This window comes from Anomaloglossus baeobatrachus, chromosome 4 (genome assembly GCF_048569485.1).
Source record: "Anomaloglossus baeobatrachus isolate aAnoBae1 chromosome 4, aAnoBae1.hap1, whole genome shotgun sequence".
Taxonomy (NCBI): domain Eukaryota; kingdom Metazoa; phylum Chordata; class Amphibia; order Anura; family Aromobatidae; genus Anomaloglossus; species Anomaloglossus baeobatrachus.
This window is the reverse complement of record NC_134356.1, coordinates 431,953,980-431,980,391: the sequence shown is the minus strand read 5'-3', so window position 1 is coordinate 431,980,391 and position 26,412 is coordinate 431,953,980. Positions and strand designations below refer to the sequence as shown.

The window sequence follows — 26,412 nt, the reverse complement described above, 5'->3', positions numbered from 1 at the left end:
CGGGTGCTGACGCCGGCCCTGTGTGTGTGTGTGCACACGCGAGCACGCTACTGCATGTGAGTACCTGTGTGTGTACCGGTGATACTGTCTGCAGGATTGTGTATCTAATCCTCTCCTGTGTGATACTGTCTGTACGGCTGTGTGTCTAATCCTGTCGTGTGATACTGTCTGCTGAGCCGTGTATCTAATCCTGTCGTGTGATACTGTCTGCTGAGCCGTGTATCTAATCCTATGTTGTCTGATACTGTCTGCAGGGCTGTGCATCTAATCCTCTCCTGTGTGATACTGTCTGCTGAGCTGTGTATCTAATCCTATTGTGTAATACTGTCTGCAGGGCTGTGTATCTAATCCTATCGTGTGATACTGTCTGCAGGGCTGTGTATCTAATCCTATTGTGTGATACTGTCTGCTCAGCTATGTATCTAATCCTATCCTGTGTGATGTCTGCAAAGCTGTGTATCTAATCCTCTGCTGTGTGATATGGTCTGCACGGCTATGTATCTAATCCTGTGTGATACTGTCTGCAGAGCCGTGTATCCAATCCTATCGTGTCATACTGTCTGCTGAGCTGTGTATCTAATCATGTCCAGTGTGATACTGTCTGCTTAGCCGTGTATCTAATCCTATCCTGTGATACTGTCTGCAGGGCTGTGTATTTAATCCTATCCTGTGTGATACTGTCTGCAGAGCCGTGTATCCAATCCTATCGTGTCATACTGTCTGCTGAGCTGTGTATCTAATCATGTCCAGTGTGATACTGTCTGCTGAGCCGTGTATCTAATCCTATCCTGTGATACTGTCTGCAGGGCTGTGTATTTAATCCTATCCTGTGTGATACTGTCTGCTGAGCTGTGTATCTAATCCTATCCTGTGTGATTCTGTCTGCTGAGCTGTGTATCTAATCCTATCCTGTGTGATACTGTCTGCTGAGCTGTGTATCTAATCCTATCCTGTGTGATACTGTCTGCTGAGCTGTGTATCTAATCCTATCCTGTGTGATACTGTCTGCTGAGCTGTGTATCTAATCCTATCCTGTGTGATACTGTCTGCTGAGCTGTGTATCTAATCCTCTCCTGTGTGATACTGTCTGCTGAGCTGTGTATCTAATCCTATCCTGTGTGATACTGTCTGCTGAGCTGTGTATCTAATCCTATCCTGTGTGATACTGTCTGCTGAGCTGTGTATCTAATCCTATCCTGTGTGATACTGTCTACTGAGCTGTGTATCTAATCCTATCCTGTGTGATACTGTCTGCTGAGCTGTGTATCTAATCCTCTCCTGTGTGATACTGTCTGCTGAGCTGTGTATCTAATCCTCTCCTGTGTGATACTGTCTGCACAGCTGTGTATCTAATCCTATCCTGTGTGATACTGTCTGCTGAGCTGTGTATCCAATCCTATCGTGTCATACTGTCTGCTGAGCTGTGTATCTAATCATGTCCGGTGTGATACTGTCTGCTTAGCCGTGTATTTAATACTCCTGTGTGATACTATCTGCTGAGCCGTGTATCTAATCCTATCCTGTGATACTGTCTGCACAGCTTTGTATCTAATCCTATCCTGTGATATTGTCTGCTGAGCTGTGTATCTAATCCTATCCTGTGTGATACTGTCTGCTGAGCTGTGTATCTAATCCTATCCTGTGTGATACTGTCTGCTGAGCTGTGTATCTAATCCTATCCTGTGTGATACTGTCTGCTGAGCTGTGTATCGAATCCTATCCTGTGTGATACTGTCTGCTGAGCTGTGTATCTAATCCTATCCTGTGTGATACTGTCTGCTGAGCTGTGTATCTAATCCTCTCCTGTGTGATACTGTCTGCTGAGCTGTGTATCTAATCCTCTCCTGTGTGATACTGTCTGCACAGCTGTGTATCAAATCCTATCCTGTGTGATACTGTCTGCTGAGCTGTGTATCCAATCCTATCGTGTCATACTGTCTGCTGAGCTGTGTATCTAATCATGTCCGGTGTGATACTGTCTGCTTAGCCGTGTATTTAATACTCCTGTGTGATACTATCTGCTGAGCCGTGTATCTAATCCTATCCTGTGATACTGTCTGCACAGCTTTGTATCTAATCCTATCCTGTGATATTGTCTGCTGAGCTGTGTATCTAATCCTATCCTGTGTGATACTGTCTGCTGAGCTGTGTATCTAATCCTATCCTGTGTGATACTGTCTGCTGAGCTGTGTATCTAATCATGTCCGGTGTGATACTGTCTGCTTAGCCGTGTATTTAATACTCCTGTGTGATACTATCTGCTGAGCCGTGTATCTAATCCTATCCTGTGATACTGTCTGCACAGCTTTGTATCTAATCCTATCCTGTGATACTGTCTGCTGAGCTGTATATCTAATCCTATCCTGTGTGATACTGTCTGCTGAGCTGTGTATCTAATCCTATCCTGTGTGATACTGTCTGCTGAGCTGTGTATCTAATCATGTCCGGTGTGATACTGTCTGCTGAGCTGTGTATCTAATCCTCTCCTGTGTGATACTGTCTGCACAGCTGTGTATCTAATCCTATCCTGTGTGATACTGTCTGCTGAGCTGTGTATCCAATCCTATCGTGTCATACCGTCTGCTGAGCTGTGTATCTAATCATGTCCGGTGTGATACTGTCTGCTTAGCCGTGTATTTAATACTCCTGTGTGATACTATCTGCTGAGCCGTGTATCTAATCCTATCCTGTGATACTGTCTGCACAGCTTTGTATCTAATCCTATCCTGTGATACTGTCTGCACAGCTTTGTATCTAATCCTATCCTGTGATACTGTCTGCTGAGCTGTGTATCTAATCCTATCCTGTGTGATACTGTCTGCTGAGCTGTGTATCTAATCCTATCCTGTGTGATACTGTCTGCTGAGCCGTGTATCTAATCCTATCCTGTGATACTGTCTGCAGGGCTGTGTATTTAATCCTATCCTGTGTGATACTGTCTGCTGAGCTGTGTATCTAATCCTATCCTGTGTGATTCTGTCTGCTGAGCTGTGTATCTAATCATGTCCGGTGTGATACTGTCTGCTTAGCCGTGTATTTAATACTCCTGTGTGATACTATCTGCTGAGCCGTGTATCTAATCCTATCCTGTGATACTGTCTGCACAGCTTTGTATCTAATCCTATCCTGTGATACTGTCTGCACAGCTTTGTATCTAATCCTATCCTGTGATACTGTCTGCTCAGCTGTGTATCTAATCCTATCCTGTGTGATACTGTCTGCTGAGCTGTGTATCTAATCCTATCCTGTGTGATACTGTCTGCTGAGCCGTGTATCTAATCCTATCCTGTGATACTGTCTGCAGGGCTGTGTATTTAATCCTATCCTGTGTGATACTGTCTGCTGAGCTGTGTATCTAATCCTATCCTGTGTGATTCTGTCTGCTGAGCTGTGTATCTAATCCTATCCTGTGTGATACTGTCTGCTGAGCTGTGTATCTAATCCTATCCTGTGTGATACTGTCTGCTGAGCTGTGTATCTAATCCTATCCTGTGTGATACTGTCTGCTGAGCTGTGTATCTAATCCTATCCTGTGTGATACTGTCTACTGAGCTGTGTATCTAATCCTATCCTGTGTGATACTGTCTGCTGAGCTGTGTATCTAATCCTCTCCTGTGTGATACTGTCTGCTGAGCTGTGTATCTAATCCTCTCCTGTGTGATACTGTCTGCACAGCTGTGTATCTAATCCTATCCTGTGTGATACTGTCTGCTGAGCTGTGTATCCAATCCTATCGTGTCATACTGTCTGCTGAGCTGTGTATCTAATCATGTCCGGTGTGATACTGTCTGCTTAGCCGTGTATTTAATACTCCTGTGTGATACTATCTGCTGAGCCGTGTATCTAATCCTATCCTGTGATACTGTCTGCACAGCTTTGTATCTAATCCTATCCTGTGATATTGTCTGCTGAGCTGTGTATCTAATCCTATCCTGTGTGATACTGTCTGCTGAGCTGTGTATCTAATCCTATCCTGTGTGATACTGTCTGCTGAGCTGTGTATCTAATCCTATCCTGTGTGATACTGTCTGCTGAGCTGTGTATCGAATCCTATCCTGTGTGATACTGTCTGCTGAGCTGTGTATCTAATCCTATCCTGTGTGATACTGTCTGCTGAGCTGTGTATCTAATCCTCTCCTGTGTGATACTGTCTGCTGAGCTGTGTATCTAATCCTCTCCTGTGTGATACTGTCTGCACAGCTGTGTATCAAATCCTATCCTGTGTGATACTGTCTGCTGAGCTGTGTATCCAATCCTATCGTGTCATACTGTCTGCTGAGCTGTGTATCTAATCATGTCCGGTGTGATACTGTCTGCTTAGCCGTGTATTTAATACTCCTGTGTGATACTATCTGCTGAGCCGTGTATCTAATCCTATCCTGTGATACTGTCTGCACAGCTTTGTATCTAATCCTATCCTGTGATATTGTCTGCTGAGCTGTGTATCTAATCCTATCCTGTGTGATACTGTCTGCTGAGCTGTGTATCTAATCCTATCCTGTGTGATACTGTCTGCTGAGCTGTGTATCTAATCATGTCCGGTGTGATACTGTCTGCTTAGCCGTGTATTTAATACTCCTGTGTGATACTATCTGCTGAGCCGTGTATCTAATCCTATCCTGTGATACTGTCTGCACAGCTTTGTATCTAATCCTATCCTGTGATACTGTCTGCTGAGCTGTATATCTAATCCTATCCTGTGTGATACTGTCTGCTGAGCTGTGTATCTAATCCTATCCTGTGTGATACTGTCTGCTGAGCTGTGTATCTAATCATGTCCGGTGTGATACTGTCTGCTGAGCTGTGTATCTAATCCTCTCCTGTGTGATACTGTCTGCACAGCTGTGTATCTAATCCTATCCTGTGTGATACTGTCTGCTGAGCTGTGTATCCAATCCTATCGTGTCATACCGTCTGCTGAGCTGTGTATCTAATCATGTCCGGTGTGATACTGTCTGCTTAGCCGTGTATTTAATACTCCTGTGTGATACTATCTGCTGAGCCGTGTATCTAATCCTATCCTGTGATACTGTCTGCACAGCTTTGTATCTAATCCTATCCTGTGATACTGTCTGCACAGCTTTGTATCTAATCCTATCCTGTGATACTGTCTGCTGAGCTGTGTATCTAATCCTATCCTGTGTGATACTGTCTGCTGAGCTGTGTATCTAATCCTATCCTGTGTGATACTGTCTGCTGAGCCGTGTATCTAATCCTATCCTGTGATACTGTCTGCAGGGCTGTGTATTTAATCCTATCCTGTGTGATACTGTCTGCTGAGCTGTGTATCTAATCCTATCCTGTGTGATTCTGTCTGCTGAGCTGTGTATCTAATCCTATCCTGTGTGATACTGTCTGCTGAGCTGTGTATCTAATCCTATCCTGTGTGATACTGTCTGCTGAGCTGTGTATCTAATCCTATCCTGTGTGATACTGTCTGCTGAGCTGTGTATCTAATCCTATCCTGTGTGATACTGTCTGCTGAGCTGTGTATCTAATCCTCTCCTGTGTGATACTGTCTGCACAGCTGTGTATCTAATCCTATCCTGTGTGATACTGTCTGTTGAGCTGTGTATCCAATCCTATCGTGTCATACTGTCTGCTGAGCTGTGTATCTAATCATGTCCGGTGTGATACTGTCTGCTTAGCCATGTATTTAATACTCCTGTGTGATACTATCTGCTGAGTCGTGTATCTAATCCTATCCTGTGATACTGTCTGCACAGCTTTGTATCTAATCCTATCCTGTGATACTGTCTGCTGAGCTGTGTATCTAATCCTATCCTGTGTGATACTGTCTGCTGAGCTGTGTATCTAATCCTATCCTGTGGGATACTGTCTGCTGAGCTGTGTATCTAATCATGTCCGGTGTGATACTGTCTGCTGAGCTGTGAATCTAATCCTCTCCTGTGTGATACTGTCTGCAGAGCCGTGTATCTAATCCTATCCTGTGTGATACTCCTGCTGTCCTTGGTGACACTTTAGACATTTCTGGTCACCAGGAAAATGGCTGTGCATTGTGTCCTTACATGTCATTCTCTGTTATCTGTTGTAAACACTCAGATTAGGAGGGGGGAGGCGTGCCATCACACACAGGAGAGCAGACTCCGCCCACTTTACGGCAGGCTGTAATCTGAGCTTTTTATACAGTGGAAATTCAGTAGGATTTCAGAAGCTGCTCCCTCTAGTGTTTAACAGTGGAAAATATCAAACTTTTTAATTTTTTTTTTTATATTTTGCACAATTAAAAAAAAAAAATAATATTTAAACAAAACATTTAAACATTATTACTTTACATTTTTTCAGTTATTATTATTATTATTTTTTTTTTTTTGATGATACCTTCCCTTTAAAGGAAAAAAGCCGGCCCATAGTAAGGGGATATTGCAGTGATATTTCCTAGTTTTAATGTGGTGCTCCTGAGTGTCAGGTGCCACAGGGTACTACAACTAACCCTGGATTCCTGGAAGACCAGTGCTGGTAACTACCACAACACACACACAAATCCACTCCCTTTTCCCAGACTGGGTAATAGGCTAGAGATGGAACTGATGGATGGCCACCTATTGGTTGGGACTCATCCAATCCACTAGTCAGAAACCAGGGAGGAGGAGGGGATAGTCACTGGAGTGGACAGAGGACAGACATCTTGTCAGATAGTGAAAAGTCAGACAGACAGTCGGTCAGAAGTTAACGAGCTGACAGAAAGTGTAAAGTGAATGAAATAGAATAAACCTGGCTCAAACTATCACAATCTAGGTGCTCTGGAGAAAAAAAAGGTACAATATTTGAGAAATACTCCGGCACACTAAATGGAATTATGAAGGACTCCAAAATGGTGCTCAAAAAATTATTTTTAATAATGTTTGAACATCGTCCAACGTTTCAACACTGTTGGGCCTTCTTCTAGGACTTATGTCTATGTGCATAAGGAACACTTTTCTATATGCACCAAAGAGGTCAAGAGTCTCTTAATGGTCTAGTTGCTGATCAGTCTGCAACGACCTATCATACGTGATGGGATTTCAGTTGTTCATATATAGGATAACATGAAATCAAAACGCATGACCATCTCTATCAGTAGAACGTAATGTGGAACATCAAAGATGTAGGTGAGACTTGTAATAGGATACGAAGCAAACGTACTTATCCGTATCTAAATGACAATAACATACTGTGACCATGTATAACAGATGCTAATGGGTGATAGCTTCAAAGAATAGTTCTATAAGAGTAATGGTAGTGCTTCTGGTAACTTCTCCAGTTTGGGTCAGTATACTCCCAGGCAAGAATATATGATTAAGTTCCTAAATGTGTGAGCTGGCAAATGGTTCTGCATTGGTGGAGCAAGTGGTGACGCAGGTGGAGAAGCACTGAAGCTCTCTTCCCGCCAATTCATCATTTCCATCTCTAGATTTGTCTTCAGTGCCCCTACCACCATAGTTACCGATGCCCTTAACATTACCACTCACGCAACCAACAATTGAGCCAGGGATCCACCAATTTCCTGGTGAAACCAACATGAAAAATGTGCACTGAAAAACAAAAATTAATATAATTTTTTTTTCTTTACTGAATCAAATAAAACACAGAAAAAAAATCAACGTATATCGCAATTGGCCACAAGATGGCACTGCTTACAAGATACAAGGATGAAGATTGATATTGCAAATAAACTGACCTGTATTACCAAAAGTATTGTCAATAAAGTGACTGTGCAAAGTATTAAAAGAATTACCGCATAAAAAGGGGTAGTGATTAACAAAATGAATGTAATAATAACATCATCTTTAAAATAAGGTAAATATAGCAACAATTTATAAAGTGCAGAGGTGCTTATGGTAATATAACAATTACACTCGAAAAGATGATACGGTATATAATAATAAAATAGCAACAGTCACTGCAGCAGCACTTGCATTAAAGTAGAGAAAAATAGTAGCAAAAGTTGACAAGGTGCTTAGGTGCTAGATGCTAAAGGTATTACAACAGTTTGCTGTCAAAAAAGTGCTAGGGTATACACTCAGCAATATATCATTGGTAGCAGTGAAAGTTGATAAAGTACAAAAATCAGCAGGATTAAATCATAATACTTGTTAGGTGCAAGTGCCACCACGACCCCAACGCGCGTTTCGGCACTGTGCATTCTTTTGGAGGTGTGGCTAACCGCTTAAAAGAACATCCTTATATAGCAAAAGTAATGAATAGAAAGAAAGAGACCAAAAGTGAAACCTGAGTTTTAATTGGCGCATGTCAACGCCGATCACCCCTACCTATGAATAGGACCAGTCCACACATGAGCCAATGATGAGAGCACCGGGTGAAGACTCCGCCCACAAAGGGGAGGGGCAATATCCAACAGTCGCATCATCCTCCCATTTTGATGCGGTATTGACTGGCCTAGGGGGATATCAACGTGCATGCGCACTACTCGGTTTCGATAGGCATCAACATTCAATCTTGTATGCTGAAAAGCAAATAGTATAAGGTTAGAGGCATGAATGCTTGACATGAACATCCTGCCCCCGAAAAGAGCCGATGACACAAACATCGGACACCCCACTAAGAGGTCATGTCTAGCAGTCGAACCACCAGCAAAAGGGGAACAAAAAGGGTACCCTCCAATTCATGATTTCTACCTCTAGATTTGCCTTCAGTGCCCCTACGACCATAATTACCAATGCCCTTAACATCACCACTCACACAACCAAACAATTGAGCCAGGGATCCACCAATTTCCTGGTGGCCTGGAGAGCAGTGAATATTCATTGTCTTTAATAGCAGCACAGCGATCACCCACCCACCAAGTTCCTTTAGCTATGGGCGATGGTGTGCTGCTATTTAAGAGAATGATTTCACTCTCCAGCCCACCAGGAAATTGGTGGATCCCCGACTGGGCCATTAACTGTGACAGTCTCTCTCCTCCAGCATACAACACATACACTGTATGTTCAATTTAAGTTTTGCCCCTACCCACCCATCAGAAGAGGGCAGAAAAGCTGAGCATATTCTATCCTTCTCAACACAGCCATCCCCTGCACTGTAGTGATGTGTTGGTCATGAACGATCTGACACAAAGATTCGGCTCCCTGCTGTGACTGACAGAAGATGACACACCAGTGAGAGCCACAAAATTCTCTTAATGGCTCTCACTGGGCGTAAAAGTGGGGTGTTTGGTGGGTGAAACCCCTCCCACCTGAACAAAACCTTGCCGACAGCATTTTAATTGACCCTTTGCAAGTGGGCGAGGTTTCATCATTTGGTGGGCGGGGTTTCAAGAATGTTTAAAACATCTTAAATATGTGTACACCTGGGGTGAAAACATATTTAATAGGGATCCATTTAGAATCCAAAAGAGCTTGCTCTTTATAGTTAGCAGATCCATGAAAACCAGATCACCGAAAAGAGCCATACTGCCTATTACTACTGCACTGGACTCACTGCTCTGAAGCAGGGCCGGCTCCAGGTTTTTGTGGGCCCTGGGCGAAAGAGTCTCAGTGGGCCCTATCCACACATAGGCTGTGTGCGCACGTTGCGTCGTGTCCCTGCAGAAATTTCTGCAGGGATTTGACAGCACATGTGCCCTTCAAATCGCTGCAGACATACTGCATAATGGATGCAGTGTTTCTGCAGAAAAAAAAAAGATTTCATGAGCTCTTTCATGCGATCTTCATAGATTGTGCAGGGGATGCAGGATACATGCATTTACGCTGCAGTGCAATATGCAGCGTAAATGCATGAAATTCGGCAACGTGCACATGAGCCCTTAGACATGCACAGATACATACACATACAGGCATACGTACACATACTTATTTAAAGAGAAATTCACAAAAACACATATAAATAGACATAAATCTATACACAGTCATATACACTGACATACATAGATACATATCATACATGCAAACACACACATTATTTTTATATATTTATACTGTATATATATCTAATATAGGGAAGCCGGCAACTGCCTCATTCACCTCCCAGCTTGTCTAACAGACATGGCCACACATAGAGCACACTAACACTGCTGTATATACATCACAAGAGAGGCTGGGGACAAATACAATACTGGCGGGAATACATATTACTCAGGAAAGGGGTATACAGCAATGGGGGGCATACAGCTCTAGAGGAGGGCAGTGACTCTGAGGTGGGGGGGACAAACATCTCTGAGGTGGGGGTGACATGCAGCTCTGAGGGGGTATACAGCTCTGGGGTGGGGGGGCATACAGCTCTGAGGGGGTATACAGCACCTGAGTGGGGGAAACATACAGCTCTGAGGGGGTATACAGCACCTGGGTGGAGGGGACATACAACTCTGGGGGTAAAGTAGTATGCAGCCCCCATATTCCTCCATATAGTGTTATGAAGCCCCCATAGTCTTCCATATAGTATTATGTAGCCCCCATATGCACTATGCAGCCCCCATATGGCACTATGCAGCCCCCAAATAACATTAAGCAGCCCCCATATAGCACAATGCAGACCCATATAGCATTAGGCACCTTCATGTAGTCTACAGCCCGCATATAGCACAATGCAGATCCAGATAGCATTAGGCACTCTCATGTAGTATACAGCCCCTATATAGCACAATGCAGACACATATAGCATTAGGCACCTTCATGTAGTATACAGCCCCAAATATAGCACAATGCAGACCCAGATAGCATTAGGCACCATCATGTAGTATACAGCCTGTATATAGGACAGCCTGTATATAGCACAGTGTATATAGCACTGTGCAGAGCTAGATAGCAGTAGGCACCCTCATGTAGTATACAGCTTGTATATAGCACAGCCTGTATACAGCAAAGTGCAGAGCCAGATAGCAGTATGCACCCTCTCTCATGTAGTATACAGCTTGCATGTAGCACAGCAATGTATACAGCACAGTGCAGAGCCGGATAGCAGTAGGCACCCTCCCTCATGTAGTATACAGCTTGTATTTATCACAGCAATGTATACAGCACAGTGCAAAGCCAGATAGCAGTAGGAACCCTCCCTCATATAGTATATAGCCTGTATATAGGACAGGCTGTATACAGCACAGTGCAAAGCCATATAGCAGTAGGCACCCTCCCTCATGTAGTATACACCTTGTACAGTATATAGCACAGCAATGTATACAGCTCAGTGCAGAACCAGATAGCAGTAGGCATCCACCCTCATGTAGTATACACCTTGTATATAGTACAGCAATGTATACAGCACAGTACAGAGCCAGATAGCAGTAGCCACCCTCCCTCATGTAGTATACACCTTGTATTTAGCACAGCAATGTATACAGCACAGTGCAGAGCTAGATAGCAGTAGGCACCCTCCCTCATGTAGTATACACCTTGTATATAGCACAGCAATGTATACAGCACAGTGCAAAGCCAGATAGTAGTAGGCACCCTCCCTCATATAGTATATAGCCTGTATATAGGACAGGCTGTATACAGCACAGTGCAGAGCCAGATAGCAGTAGGCACCCTCCCTCATGTAGTATACAACTTGTATATAGCACAGCAATGTATACAGCACAGTGCAGAGCCAGATAGCAGTAGGCACCCTCCCTCATGTAGTATACACCTTGTATATAGCACAGCAATATATACAGCACAGTGCAGAGCCAGATAGCAGTAGGCACCCTCCCTCATGTAGTTTACAATTTGTATATAGCACAGCAATGTATCCAGCACAGTGCAGAGCCAGATAGCAGTAGGCACCCTCATGTGGTAAACAGTGATTAATACTCACTTCTCCTCGTTCCCCCGCTGCTCTAGTCTCCTCGGCGCATCCACTGCTGTCGCTCGCTCTGACCTCACTGCAGGAGCGCAGTGATGACGTCACCGCGCTCTGCTGCAGAGCTGTCAGAGTGCCGACAGTCACAGCGGGGAGAATGATAAGAGAGGCAGCGCCCCGCTGCATCTCTCATCATTGCTCTCAATTGTATCGGCACTTGCGATGCCGATACAATTGAAAGCTCGATCCTCGGCGGGGGAGGGGGGCGGAGACAGCGCGGGCACCGGGTCCCCCTGAGTAGTGGTGCGCCACTCCTGCCACCATGAGTGGGCCCCCCCGGCAGCTCAGGGCCCCAGCATTTGACCAGGTGCTGATGCCGGCCCTGCTCTGAAGCCTCACAGCAGGGCACCCCACCCACCAACAGTAAGCCCCACCCACTGGCACGGACCTGCTGTGGAGTCTGAGGAGTGTGCAATTTGTGCTGCAGAAATAAAAGAATCTACAGAGATGTTTTCCGCTGTCCTACACCACAATCAAAAAGATTGCTGGAACACCATTGCAAATATGAACAGGGTGCTAGCTAAAAAATACACAATTTATATAAAGTGAAAGCTGCAAAATTCAGAGAAATATGAATAAGCATAACTGCTCTATGATACATAAAGATATGAAAAATACAATTAGCCATATGAAAAATTGAAAATGTGACATTGCATGACTGCTAAGGATTATTTGAAAAATTAGAGATTACCACGAAGTGGTTATCGGTCAGTAATGAATTGATCAATACATTAGCTAAATATCTCTTTTTTTCAAATAATCCTTAGCAGTCATGCAATGTCACATTTAAATTTTTAAAAAATATGTGGAGAGTGGATGTTTAAAAACCGCGCCAAGGACCACTCATGAAGGAGATGAATTTAACGTGACTTTATTCCATGTTCAGGTTTTGACCTGAACATGGAATAAAGTCACGTTAAATTCATCTCCTTCATGAGTGGTCCTTGGCGCGGTTTTTAAACATCCACTCTCCACATATTTTTTATCGATTACAGGGATGACTGCTGCCTTTGACCTATTTCAGATGCCTGCAGAGTGGTTGTGACTTTCACAACCACACTTGGTGAGTAACCTCTTGTAATCACACCCCAATTGTTTGTCGGGTAAGACCCTATTGCGCTCCTTTTCCACAGTGTTTGCACATTTAAATTTTTCCAATTTTTCATATGGCTAATTGTATTTTTCATATCTTTATGTATCATAGAGCAATTATGCTTATTCATATTTCTCTGAATTTGGTGTGCAGCTTTCATTTTATATAGATTGTGTATTTTTTAACTAGCACCCTGTTCCCATTTGCAATGGTGTTCCAGCAGTCTTTTTGATTGGTATGCAGTTTTTTCTGTCTGAGAACCCAGTCCTGGCCTTCAGCCATGTTTATTCAATTTCCTATATAGCCAGGTCCCTGGCTTCCCATACACAAGCAGGTTTCAACCGCGCTGCACATGGAAAGAAGCAGGATCCTCACAATGAGGTCAGATAAGTTCAGAAGCGTGGGAACCGCCTGTAGCGCGCGTGCGCGCACATACCGTAGTTCCACAGCAAACTGAAGGGAAAAAAAGGGAGGGTTGCATGTAATCGTGCCATAAATAAAGTGTATAACATAATGATAGGGAATAAATGGAATGGGACCTTGCCCAACCGTGCTGAAAGTAGAACAATTTGAAAAAAAGAGGGGGTGCATTTAAACTCTAGACAAAAAGAAGGAGAACATTCCAAGTGACGAAAAGAGAGGATGAATATGCAAAGAATTAATCTTTGTTCAACAAACAAGGCAGTGGGAGGATAAACAAGGAGGGGAGGGGGTATGAAATTAGAAACGCGCGGTGATGCCTATAAAAACCCGATGATGAAATACAGTAAAATAACATGGAAAGATAACCAAACCATACATTTTCAGTATAATTACCAATATATGGGACTATAGAATATCATTATAAACCATCAACATGAGGTATTTTTAACAATGATGTCTGCATTTATGAACACAGGGGGAGGGGGGGGGGCGCAAATTAAAAACATACCTATGTATATTTTGTTAAAATCATCTAAAATAGAAAGGTATATATATCGAAAATATATAAACTAATATATAGAAAAATGTATATAAATATATATATATATATATATATAAATATAGATAAATATGTATATAAATTTGTAAAAATTGGATACAAACAATTTTTATTAAGAAAAATTAAAAGAAAGACTAAAATGATTTCAGCAGTATCATTTTTATATATATATATATATATACATATATATATATATAAAACTTTATGTTCATGTTTTCTTACATTTTTTAGTCAGCTGTTTAATAAAAAAAAACATAATTTGTCACTTTCTTTTCTTTACGGTGTTCATTAAAGGGGTTAACTAGTGTGATAGTTTTATAAATCGGGTTATGTGACGATACCAAATATGTACTTTTTTTTAAACAAATTAAACTATTTAATGGGATTTTTTTAGTGTATTACTTTATCTTGTGATTTTTTTAATTATAATTATTATTATTAATATTATAATTATTATTATTCACAGGTCTGCGACTAAAAAGCTGTTTGATTATATTCATCTATTTTCCATGTATTTTGGTGTGCTGAAAATGAAAAAAATATTGAAAAAAAATTCTGAACATCAGGATTTGCCACAAAATGCAAAATTCTCTTCAAATTTAGTAAATTTTTCATAATTTTTTTTCTTTTTTTTTTTAGGGTTTTGAAAGTCAAAATTACTATTAAGTAATTCACATCAATATATTGAAGATATATAATGCAAAAAAAATATAACTTTCAAAGCAAAAAACTTTCAGAGTGAGCTAATGAAACCAGCATTAACATTTTGCAAGCTGAATGAGCAGCCTCTGACATGCCTGGGCTTGTTTCAATTGTTTTATCTTTGTTCTCGCCTGTTCGCACTTTTTAATCTCAGTTCGTGTTAGCTCTTCATATTCAACCGTGTTTCCCAAAATTAGCATTATGGCTCAGCGGAAGTGTATTAATTCGCTGACAGTTTCTGTTACATTTGTGATGAATATACAGTGTTGAAGCAACATCTGAATATTACAGACTTTGTGAAAAAAGTATACTTTGCATATTTCGGACTAATGTTGGAGATCAAGATAAAGCTTGGGCGCCTCATAAAGTGTGCAAACAGTGTGTTGATGACCTCTGAAATTGGTTCAAGGGTAAGAAAAAAGCTTTCCGTTATGGGATTCCCATGGTATGGCAAGAGCAAAAGAACCATAGTGATGATTGTTACTTTTGTTCATGCGATGTGAAAGGGTATAATTCAAAATGGAAGCATTCCATTTCATACCCCAATATTCACTCATCAATTTTTCCCATCTCCCATGTCACAGATATACCAGTACCTAAGGCCCCTGCTACCTTGGAAGAGATAACTATGTCCGATGAAGGTGGAGTCATACCTGAACCAGATGAATCAAGTGCTCGGGCAACAAGCTGGGTATACCAAAATACCAAATACCCTTGTTTTCTGTGTCTATGGAACAGTCGAGACTGACAAAATCACTGGACCTAGAAGAATTGGCAGCCGAGGGTGCTCACAGTTGTTGAAAAAAATGTCCTCCGAGAAAATTTGGTTCCTCCCCATAAAGTTCTTCTACCACCTCTCCACATCAAATTGGAACTGATGAAGCAATTCGTAAAATCACTTCCAAAAGATGAATGCTTCAAATACTTGGTCGTCAAGTTTCCAGGCCTCTTGGAGGCAAAATTGAAAGAAGGTGTGTTCGTCGGACTAGGCATTAGAAGGCTTATAGCTGATCAAGAGTTTATCAATACCATGATGCATCCTCAAAAAGAAGGGTGGATTGCATTTAAAGAGGTCATAGAGAAATTTTTAGGCAATAACAAAGACTGTGACTACAAACAAATCGTCGGACGAATGCTGAAAGCATTTCAAGCTTTAGGTTGCCTGATGAGTTTGAAAGTGCATTTCCTCCATTCCCACCTTGACAACTTTCCAGAAAATTTGGGTGCTGTGAGTGAATAGCAAGGTGAACGATTCCACCAGGACGTTAAAGAGATGGAAAGAAGATACCAGGGAAGATGGAACATTACAATGATGGCAGACTACTGTTGGACGCTTCAGAGAGACATTACAGATGCTACTCACAGGCGTAAATGTACCAAGAGAAGCCTCACAGGGAAGAAGAATCGATTTTAGTGTGTTAGTGAGCTCATTGCAGTTAAAAAAATGATTTTCATGGAACATTTGTAATAAAAAATTAATTTTGAGTCTATTTTCATTTATTTTGAAGTATTGTCTTATTTAACATAGTTACTTAAATTGTCAGAAAACGTGATGTCCTATGACAAAACAGAGGTCATTTTCGGATTCAGCACACTCAAAAACATAAAGATTACATGGAATAACCAAAACAGCTCTCGAAAAAAATTTTTTTGCAGACCTGTGTATTATTATTATTATTATTATTATTATTTTACTGAAGGCTACTTTACACACTGCGATATCGGTCCCGATATCGCTAGTGTGCGTACCCGCCCCCATCTGTTGCGCGACATGGGCATATCGCTGCCCGTGCCGCACAACATCGCCCAGAGCCGTCACACATACTTACCTGTCCGGCGACGTCGCTGTGACCGGCGAACCGCCTCCTTTCTAAGGGGGCGGTCCGTGCGGCGTCACAGCGACGTCACTGAACCGCCGCCCAATCGCAGCGGAGGGGCGGAGATGAGCGGGACGTAACATCCCGCCCACCTCCTTCCTTCCGCATAGCGGCCGGGAGGCAGGTAGGGAGACGTTCCTTGCTCCTGCGGCGTCACACGCAGTGATGTGTGATGCCGCAGGAACGAGGAACAACCTCGTTACTGCTGAAGTAACGATTTTTGGGAATTAGGACCCGTGTAGCCGATTAGCGATAAATCACGCTTTTGCGACGATTTTACATCGCTGAACGCTGTTATACAAAGCTATATCGCTAACGATTGCGGAAGTGCGTCACCAAAACCGTGACCCCAACGACAAAATTCGGGCGATATCGCAGTGTGTAAAGCCCGCTTGAGTCTCTATTTAGGACACTAATTTTTACTTCTCTTATCGCAGCTGCAATGTACTTGTGACGCCCTGGACCCCAGGGGTCACAGGTCACAACACTCACCGCACCCCCCCACACTAGAAAGGTACCATCAGTCAACCACAAAGACCTGATTGCCTCCCTCAGTGTTAGACAGGCACACCAGGTGGGCGGAGTCAGGCAGAAAGACACGCCCCCCGATGAGTCTGCTGACCTGAGGCAGGAAAAACAGAAAACAGTCAGTACAGAAGTCGAGTGCAGACAGACGGTTCAAACAGTCAGGCAGGCAGACGGCAGTGGTCGCCTGCAGGAGGCCGGGAATATGACCAGCAGAACCGTAAGGGACCGGGACAGGGTAGTGGCCCCCTGGAACCGAACCGGGGAGCTAACTGGATACCGGAGCACCAGGCAGGGTACTCAGACCCCGACTAGGCTATATGCCACCACCATAGTCAGATTAACTGATTGCGGTCTGGACCTCAGGGGTTCATTCCCACCAAAGTCCCGATTGAAGGCAACAGCCCAACCCATCCAGATAGTAGCCACCGCCAGAGGCCGGAGATCCAAGGGCCAGCGTCTGCGGGCAACAGGGGCTCCTACAACACATACACGCCGGGGAGTGGACTTCCAGTGCCGAGGCACAGTGGTCACACTACAAACACAGGTGCAGGAGAAAGGCTGATATTGCCAACCCGACTATGAAGCTGCAGCCGGCTGCGGGCCCCGTTCATTCCTCCGTTTGGTTTACCAGTGACTCTGTGTGGTTTAATCGTGAGTACAACAGTGCCATCAGGCACCGCACCACGCTGCACCGCAACACTGCACCCTCCACCCCTGCCCACTGCCCGACCGGGCCCCGGGACCAACATCCCCCACCCACGGAGGGGTCAACACCAAGCTGCTCCACTACACCGTTCCCGAGAGTCCCCGTACCTTCACCGCAGCGGAGGTGTCCACCATCACCACAAGCTGTGGGTGGCGTCCCGAACAATCATCCCAAAACCAAATACCCGCATCCCCCGTGTGTAACGCCAACCCCCTTGCAGAGCGACGTGACCCCCGGGTCCGTGAGATGCTCGAGCCACCACCCGTAGAATGCGAGCACGGATCTGAGTGGCTCGGCGGCCGCAGTCGAGGCCACGGGGCGGTACATACTGCACTAATCATTCCAGTACATTGCAGCTGCCAGACCCGCACTCAGAAGCCTCAGTGATCATGTTGCATGATGATCATGATCATCATGATCCCTCCGGCTTCCTGTAGTCTGGTGACCCACTCGAGTCACTAGGATGATAATCGGCCCTTGCAATCCCTCTCCCAATCGCCTAAGTGCCACAATCAATATGATTTGATGGATCAAAATCGTCAATGGAAGTCTATCGGTTTGTGAAAAAATCAGACAGAACGCCATCAAAGTGATGTTAATTTTTCAATGACTGCTACAAAGTAAAAGATAGAAGAACATTTTTGTGTCTCATCATAGAAAAGGTGATGAAACTCAATCCAGACTCTGAAACTCGAGTGAAAATCTGATGAAAATAGAACATTTTTCTCTTACATGAAAAAACTGGTTGTCTGAATGAGCCCTTATAAGAATGTACTAGTCTTCTCCATTTTGCAGACATAACAATGATAGTATTTCATTGGCACATTGAAAGTAGCACTTAAGCCCGCTTTACACGCTACAATAAATCTTACGATGTGTCGGCGGGGTCACGTCGTAAGTGACACACATCCGGCATCGTAAGTACGATTGTAGCGTGTAAAACCTCCGTGCAATTGCGATTGAACGAAAATCCGTTCATCGCATGCACGTCGTTGATTCCTCAAAAAATGAACGTGAGGTTGTGCAATGTTCCTGAGGCAGCACACATCGCAGTGTGTGACACCCCGGGAACATTGAACGACAGCTTACCTCCGTCCGCGGCTCCCGCCGACAATGCGGAAGGAAGGAGGTGGGCGGGATGTTTACATCCCGCTAATCTCTGCCCCTCCGCTTCTATTGGCCGGCAGCCGCGTGACGTTGATGTGACGCTGAACGTCCCTCCCACTCCAGGAAGTGGACGTTCGCCGCCCACATCGAGGTTGTATGGACGGGTAAGTACGTGTGACGTGGGTTAATCGTCTGTGCGGCACGTTCAACAAATTGAACGTGCCACACATACGATGGGGGTGTTGCAAGAACGCATACGATATTGTATGCGAAATTGCAACGTGTAAAGCAGGCTTAAGAACGGTACATGAAGGTTTAGTGATTGGAGCTGCACATAGGTGCAGTCACGTCTAAAATTTATAGACGTGACAGGCCTGTAACTTTAAATGTTAGTCTAAGAAAGGCCCTAACACATGCGTTTTTTTTCAAAAATAGGAAAAAAACAATGGAGATCTGTTGGAGAAGAAAGACACAAAGTGGCCAAAACACAATATATAGAGGAGGCTGATGCTATAATTTTGAAAATAAGCCATTATTATTCACAAAAAAAACACAAGTAAAGTGAAAACTGTTTAGTGTGTTTTATCTGGATGTTGCAATTATTGGTGTCTAAGGCTAGGTTCACATTTCCGTTGTTTTGCATCAGTCACATGCGCTTGACGCTTGTGACTGATGCGTTGTACAACGGATGACAAGAATTGGAATTCATTGTCATAAAAAAGCAGATTCCGTTGTAAAACGAGAGAGAGAACGATCAGCTGATCGTTCACAATAGCCGGCCGATCAGCTGATCGTTCACAGAAGCCGATCGCTGGGCGATCAGCTGATCGCTCTCAAAAGCTGGTGGCCGGGCAATCAGCTGATCTATCGGCCGCCGAGAGAGAGAGAGACATTTATTTGGATGATTAAACACAAGATTTGAGCATGCACAGTGAAAACATAAGGATTCCGCTGCTCAAAAAACGTTACATGCTGTGTTCCTGCTGCCCGACGGTCAGTCGTTCCACGATTGATCAGTCGGGCGGCGGATGCAATGCAAGGGCATCAGTCTCAATCCACCGCTCATACAAGTCTATGGGAAACAACGGAATCCGCCAAATGGATTGCGATGTTTATCAGAGTGGCAGATTGTGACTGATCATAAACAATGGAAATGTGAACCTAGCCTTACCGGGGAGAGGGGCACCAGTGGTCGTGGAGCAGTGGGTCCCAGGGGCAGTGCTGGAGTATGGAAATGCTGCGGCCGTTGCAGAGGAGGGCCGAGGTTTTCAAGGCAGGCAGCTGTGCTGTCCTGGGGCTGCGGTGACTGCACTGTGCTGAGGCAGCCGGCGCTGCTCTGTCCTGGTGCTCACTGCGGGCAGTGAGGCACTGGTCATTCTGAAGATATCAGTGGGGTGACTTCAAATAAATGGCGCCCGGAGTCGGCGTGTGCGCAGATGAGAGCTTGAGCCGAGAGCCTTATCTGCGCACACGCTGACTCTGGGCACCATTATTTGAAGCCTGCACAGCTGACATCTTCAGAATGGCCCGTGCCTTGCTGCCAACTGCACAGAGCAGCACCACCCACCACACAGAGCAGCTTTCACCCCTCTCCACCACCGCTCGGTAAGATACATTCAGATTTTAAGATGCACATCTCCTTTTCCTCCCAAATTTTTGGGAGGAAAAGTGCATCTTCAAATCCAAAAAATATGGTAATTCCCGAATTTTGTGACTTTTCCCATTTTCATGCAAGTTTTGTCCAGCTTTTCCAAAATCTGCGGTGCTGAGGATGAACAGGATGGAATGGGGACATGGCCACACAGATCCTTTCATACATTATAAGCTGTGGTATGTCTTAAATCTTGATCTAGGTTATTATTGGATTTCATTTCTGGCAGGGTACATAGACGCACGCTACTTTTCAGTCACACACAATTCATTAAGATGTGAAGGTCCAGGCTATGAATCAATTGTCCAAAATAATAAGATAATCTGTCTTTGCTTAAATGCTATCATGTATACTAGGATACATCTTCTGGAATTTATTATTGAAACTAATCATGTTACACTGAACAAAGCAGGCATTCAGGAGGCTAGCTTAAGGTGGTGTCACAGACAGCGACGGCGGCAACGACGTCGCTGCAAAGTCGCCATTTTCTGTGACGTAGCAGCGACCTCAACAGCGACGTCGCTATGTGTGACACATAACAACGATCAGACCCCTGCTGCGAGATCGCTGCTCGCTCTTGAATATCCCAGTTCATTTTTTGATCGCTGCTATCCCGCTGCGCCACATGCATCCTTGTGTTTGACACCGTAGCAACGACGGTCGCGACTCGCGATGACGCTGAAGGCAGTGACATGGGACTGAAGGCAGGACAAGGGCGTGTTTTTGCGGTGTTTTTTACAATGCCCCCACGACTCCGATTGGTGGTCATAACAACGTTCCGATTGGGTACCTTGCCGAAGGCGATACAGTGATTTCATTCTTAAAGTTCCATTCTGTGTTCCACGTAGTAGAGTCTCTGTCTGGTGTCGCTAGTGCGTCGTTCTTTGTGGATCTTTCATCATACCTTGTGATTGAAAAGGTAGGTATGCCTTGTGTTCTCAAATTGTTGTATATAGGATAGTAGTCTTGTATATAGGAGCAGTATTATAGTAGTTGTATTCTTCCACCAATCGGAACAGAGGGGCATGAAAAAGGCAACGCAAAGGGGTAAACACCACGCCTCTATCAAGGTCTGAGCCGTCGCACAGTGACGCGTGTGACACGTCCCAACGACCGTCGTGGTCGTTATGATTGCTGCTCCGTCGTTGTTTAAAACTACATGTTTGACAGTTAAATAGCGATCATGTAACTACTTTCAGGGTCGCTGTTACGTTACAGAAAATGGTGACGTAACAGCGACGTCGTTGTCGCTGTCGTTGTGTGTGACTCCAGCTTTAGACTGGTCTCTTGAATGTCAGTAACAAGCTGCTGACGTATGCGCATACACTTTGTTTATCTCCAGTTACCTTATCAGTATATCAGGACAGTATAGTCTTGAAGGAAACTGTAGCCAAATAAAGGGAGTAAGGGGTACTTCTCGCATAGTGAGATCGCTAGTGAGATCGCTAGCGAGATCGCTGCTGAGTCACGGCTTTTGTGATGCACCAGTGACCTCATTCATTAGCGATCTCGCTGTGTGTGACACTGAGCAGCAATCTGGCCGCTGCTGTGAAATCGCTGCTGTTACCCACTGCTCTGGTTCATTTTTTGGACGTTTCTCTCTTGCTGTGAAGCACACATCGCTATGTTTGACAGCGAGAGAGCAACTATCTGAATGTTCAGAGAGCAGGGAGCTGGCTTCTGGCAGCCTGCGGTAAGCTGTAACCAAGGTAAATATCGGGAAACCAAGCGAAGTGCTTTGCTTGGTTACCCGATATTTACCTTGGTTACTAGCGTCCGCCGCTCTCAGGCTGCCAGTGTTGGCTCCCTGCACATGTAGCCGGAGTACACATCGGGTAAATAAGCAAAGCGGTTTGCTTATTAACCCGATGTGTACTCTGGCTACGAGTGCAGGGAGCCAGCGCTAAGCGGTGTGCGCTGGTAACCAAGGTAAATATCGGGTAACCAAGCGCTTGGTTACCCGATATTTACCTTAGTTACCAAGCGCAGCATCGCTTCCACGCATCGCTGGGGACTGGTCACTAGTCGCTGATGAGATCTGCCGGATTGACAGCTCACGAGCATGTAGCGACGCACCAGCAATCCTGACCAGGTCAGATCGCTGGTGGGATCGCTGGAGCGTCGCTAAAGTGTGACGGTACCCTAAGTGAAACCAAGTTAAATAATTGGTCAGCAGCAATACAAATGTACTGAATGAATTGTATAACTGTGATTGTTTTTACAATATACAGGTTAGAAGAGCATTGAGCGTCTCCCAGATATAGATACGTCTCTGTGTGGTCATTTGTCCTCATACATACATCTGCACAGATCTAATCTGGAATCCTCCTCTGTGACCCTTAGAGACCCCCTTAGAGGTCTCCCCCAACAGTGCATGTTAATAAATTCAACAGTTCCCCATAACTCCGGCGTTACTCATACCAGTCTCGATTAATTGAAGTCTGAATTTGTTTCTAAAAACTCTTGAGGGTAATTCATTAAGCTCAGTCAATTCCAAAGATGGCGAATCTCATAAAAATATTTTTATTGTTGCAATAAAATTAAAACCCCATAATAATGGGAATATAAGCTTCTACGCATTTGTGGCACAATGCGCCCTTAGTCAATGAATCATTGAATGTAATTAGCCCATGGTCTAGGCATTTTTTTTGACTGGAGTTGCACCAAGATATGAACCCAATCATTGTTTCCTATGGTTACACAGTGAGACTTTAATTATTTTTTTCTTGTATCTACATTAATTCATGAAACTGTGTAGACTAGAGTTCTGGTGTCTAACGCCTTAAAAAGTTACAATATTTTTGCACATCGTTGAAGTTGCATAACAATATTGCCTCATTTATTTGTAGTTTACACAACAGTCCCAACAAGCTATATCAAGATGGGAGTAGCATGGGCTGGACAAGGGTGGAACTATGCACTGATATGCAGCTGGGCAAATTCATAATAAGTCCTTGATTGGAGTACATTTCTGGTGGTGGCGCACACTTGGTAACAGATGCACTAATTTATTACATGGCATGTGCCACTTAATGAATTAGATACACTCTACTTCAGCGAGCATCTTTATTGAAGAGGTTGTCCAAGATTGTAATGAAAGTCTGCAGTCACTCTGTCTATCCTCACATTGTGCATGGCGCACACTGTAAGAAATCTCTGGTGCCATCTGAAAGAGTGGGTGATCATGTGACTGCAAATATATGATATGCATGCTTTTGACCACATGCCAACTAAATATGTGGCCTCACTTAAATCACTTACATTAAGTGAGGCTGTGCACGTCTAGTCGGAATGTGGTTAGGAGTATGCATATCTTATACCTGCAGTGACAAGGCCGCCCTCTACTAATACCAGTACTGGAGAATCCTGACAGCGCAAATTGCACACTATAAGTCTTTACAAGACTGTAGTCACATAGAGTAAGTGCAGACTTTTGTGCCGAACCTGGACAATTGGCGAGTGCAATGCCAGTATTAATGGATCTACCCCTATTCGTGAATCGTCTCTCATGTTTCACCTTGTTTGTTAATTCGGCCTGAGGTTTGTTAAAAATTGTAGTAAAATAAAAGTCTTTGGCTTTATAGAATGAGATAGGGGAGATAATGTGTACATGAGAGAAAAATGCCAAATCAAAGCAAAAAAAGAGAAAATAGAAAAATTCCTGTGCATTACCTGTGTCAGAAGAACTCGAACCCGAAAATTGAGATGCAACTGATGATCAGTCAGCCCACAAGGGTAACATTAGATACAGATGGCACTTTATGTAGGCTGCAAGAATGGAGAAGGTTGTGACAAGATAATGATATTATGGGAAGAGTAAAGAAAGGCCAAAAATGTATGATTGTTTATGTATATAAAGAATCTTGTGGTGTTCATGTGTTTTATCTACGTTGGTAGAACAACTACAAATCAACATTCACTAGACAAATAGTATCAGCGCTATGTGCTCAATTAAGATTTTATTAGATTTTATAATGTACTATGCTTAGCATGCAGACCCCGATTCATTATTGCCTTTGGACTTATTTGCCTACTTTTGTGTGTTTTCCTTTTTTTTTCACCTAATTATTTCTATTTCTGCTTAGTATTATATTTATGCCTACCAGTTTGTTTGTTTTTCTGCTTTGTGTGTGGAGTTTAGCAATTCCAGATCTTATTTCCTTATTCATTAATTAGGACTTTTTAAAAAGTTGTAAAATTTGGCACAATTTTTTAAAATTTTGCCCCCAAAAGCAGTCCAAAACAGGAAAGTGCTTTTTTTGACACATTAATTAATCATGTGAGTCATTTTAATGAACTTGGCACCAAAACTAGTATCACAATAAAAAAAGGAAGGTTACTTAAAAGAAAAAGCAAATGAGAATGGAGCCAGAGTATGCATGTAAGGCCTCAGTTCCACTTGCGTTTTGCACAAATGAGTGCAATCCGATAAAACATCAGACTGCACTCACTCTAGTGCAAAACTATGGGGCAGTGTCCATCTGCGATTGAGTTCTCATTCCATATTGGCATGAGAAATGAAACGGGCATGCTGCGTTTGGCAGCGAGTATCGGCTCACGCACTCCCATACAAATCTAAGGGAGCATGTGAAACATCGCACTGCACATGTGTGATGCCCTGGCCTATCAGGCTCCAAAGTCGGGGTACTAGCGTGCCAATGGGATAGGACTTTCCCAATACAGTCCAAAGAATTCCTACGCTTGAACCCTGAGAGCAAGCTCACTCCGTTAGCCATACGGGTGAGCGCGACCCAAAAAGTTTCATACTCGAGGGTCCAAAGAGAAACACAGGTGCCAAGGAAAGGGCCACAGACTAACCGCAACACCAAGGGCACGGACCCAAGCGTGCTCCATCTAAGCTGCAGTGGTGCTCAGAACTCTGGTTTACAAGCTGTCGGTGTGGTTATTTCTGTACTGAGTACACTGAAAATCCTTCTCCTATCCCCAATGGCACCCCAAACGCCAACAACCCAACGGGACCCGGGATACAAAACCCCTACCCACAGAGGGGTTAAACGTCCTGCTGCTTCACCATCATCACCGGGCTCCCCCAACAGCAACAGTGGTCTCTCACATTACCACGCACCATGGGTGGCGTCACAAACTTTTAATCCCCCTGTATATACTCCCCGTTTCTTTTGACATTCGAGTGTCCGCGCGGACCCCCCGGGTCCGGAGACCCCTCGAGCCACCGCGGCTCCAGATTCGAGTGGCTCGGCCGCTAGCACGGGGGTGGTACACCTCATAAAAACCTGGCGTCACGAACAGGATACGAGCAGGACCCACTTACCTGGGTGACGTGCGCCTTGAAAGCCGAGAACCACTAGTAAAAATTCTGTTTCCCGAAAATTCCGCCATTTTCCGTGCCAAAACACGTCTTCTCCGAGAAAGCGTGCAAAGCCTAAGCCCCGCCCTTCGTCTTCCTAGTGAGGCCAGAACCGGAAGTTCCCAGAGGTCCGCGGTCCGCAAGAGAGTGCTGCGAAAAGTCTGAGGGGGCGGGCCAGAATGTGTTACTAGCGGAAGTGGAGCAGGGACGCCAGGACTCTGTGACAACGTTCCTGGAAGAAGCAGTGGCAAAATGGCGGAGCGAGACTAGTCCCCAGAACGTGCTGTCCCTAGGACCGCGGCATGGATAGAGGAGGAAACGGAGCAGCTGTGCAGGAGAATGCGGACGTAGTTCCTATTGATTCTGAACCACTGGAGGGAAGAGATGAGGAGCCTGGCGGTGGCGGTGCGAGCCTGTGAGATTAAAATCCCACGTGAAGTGAGGGTAAGCGGTTACCCAGTCCTTATTGATTGCCCAAATCCGCCCACAGTGGCTTAGGGATCTGAACCGTCCCCGCTCCCGGTGAGCGCTCCACCACCAACTACCCCATCCTCGGCAGACGCCGAGCTGCCCCCACCAACCCCGGCAGTGGAACCTTCAGTATATGTATTAGAATCTCCAGCTGTAGAGATCCAGACCAAGAC

General features: G+C 44.3%; 1 protein-coding gene across 1 annotated transcript in view; it reads right to left on the bottom strand.

Annotated features, from left to right (window-relative positions):
* LOC142303760 (TRPM8 channel-associated factor homolog) overlaps nucleotides 1-24,169 on the bottom strand; it is a 171,939-nt gene extending 147,770 nt beyond the window's left edge. Inside the window, exon 1 of the mRNA XM_075345454.1 lies at nucleotides 24,115-24,169. The gene's annotated coding sequence lies outside the window, so the exon portion shown is untranslated. The remainder of the gene's footprint in view (nucleotides 1-24,114) is intronic.
* Nucleotides 24,170-26,412: the final 2,243 nt, after the last annotated feature.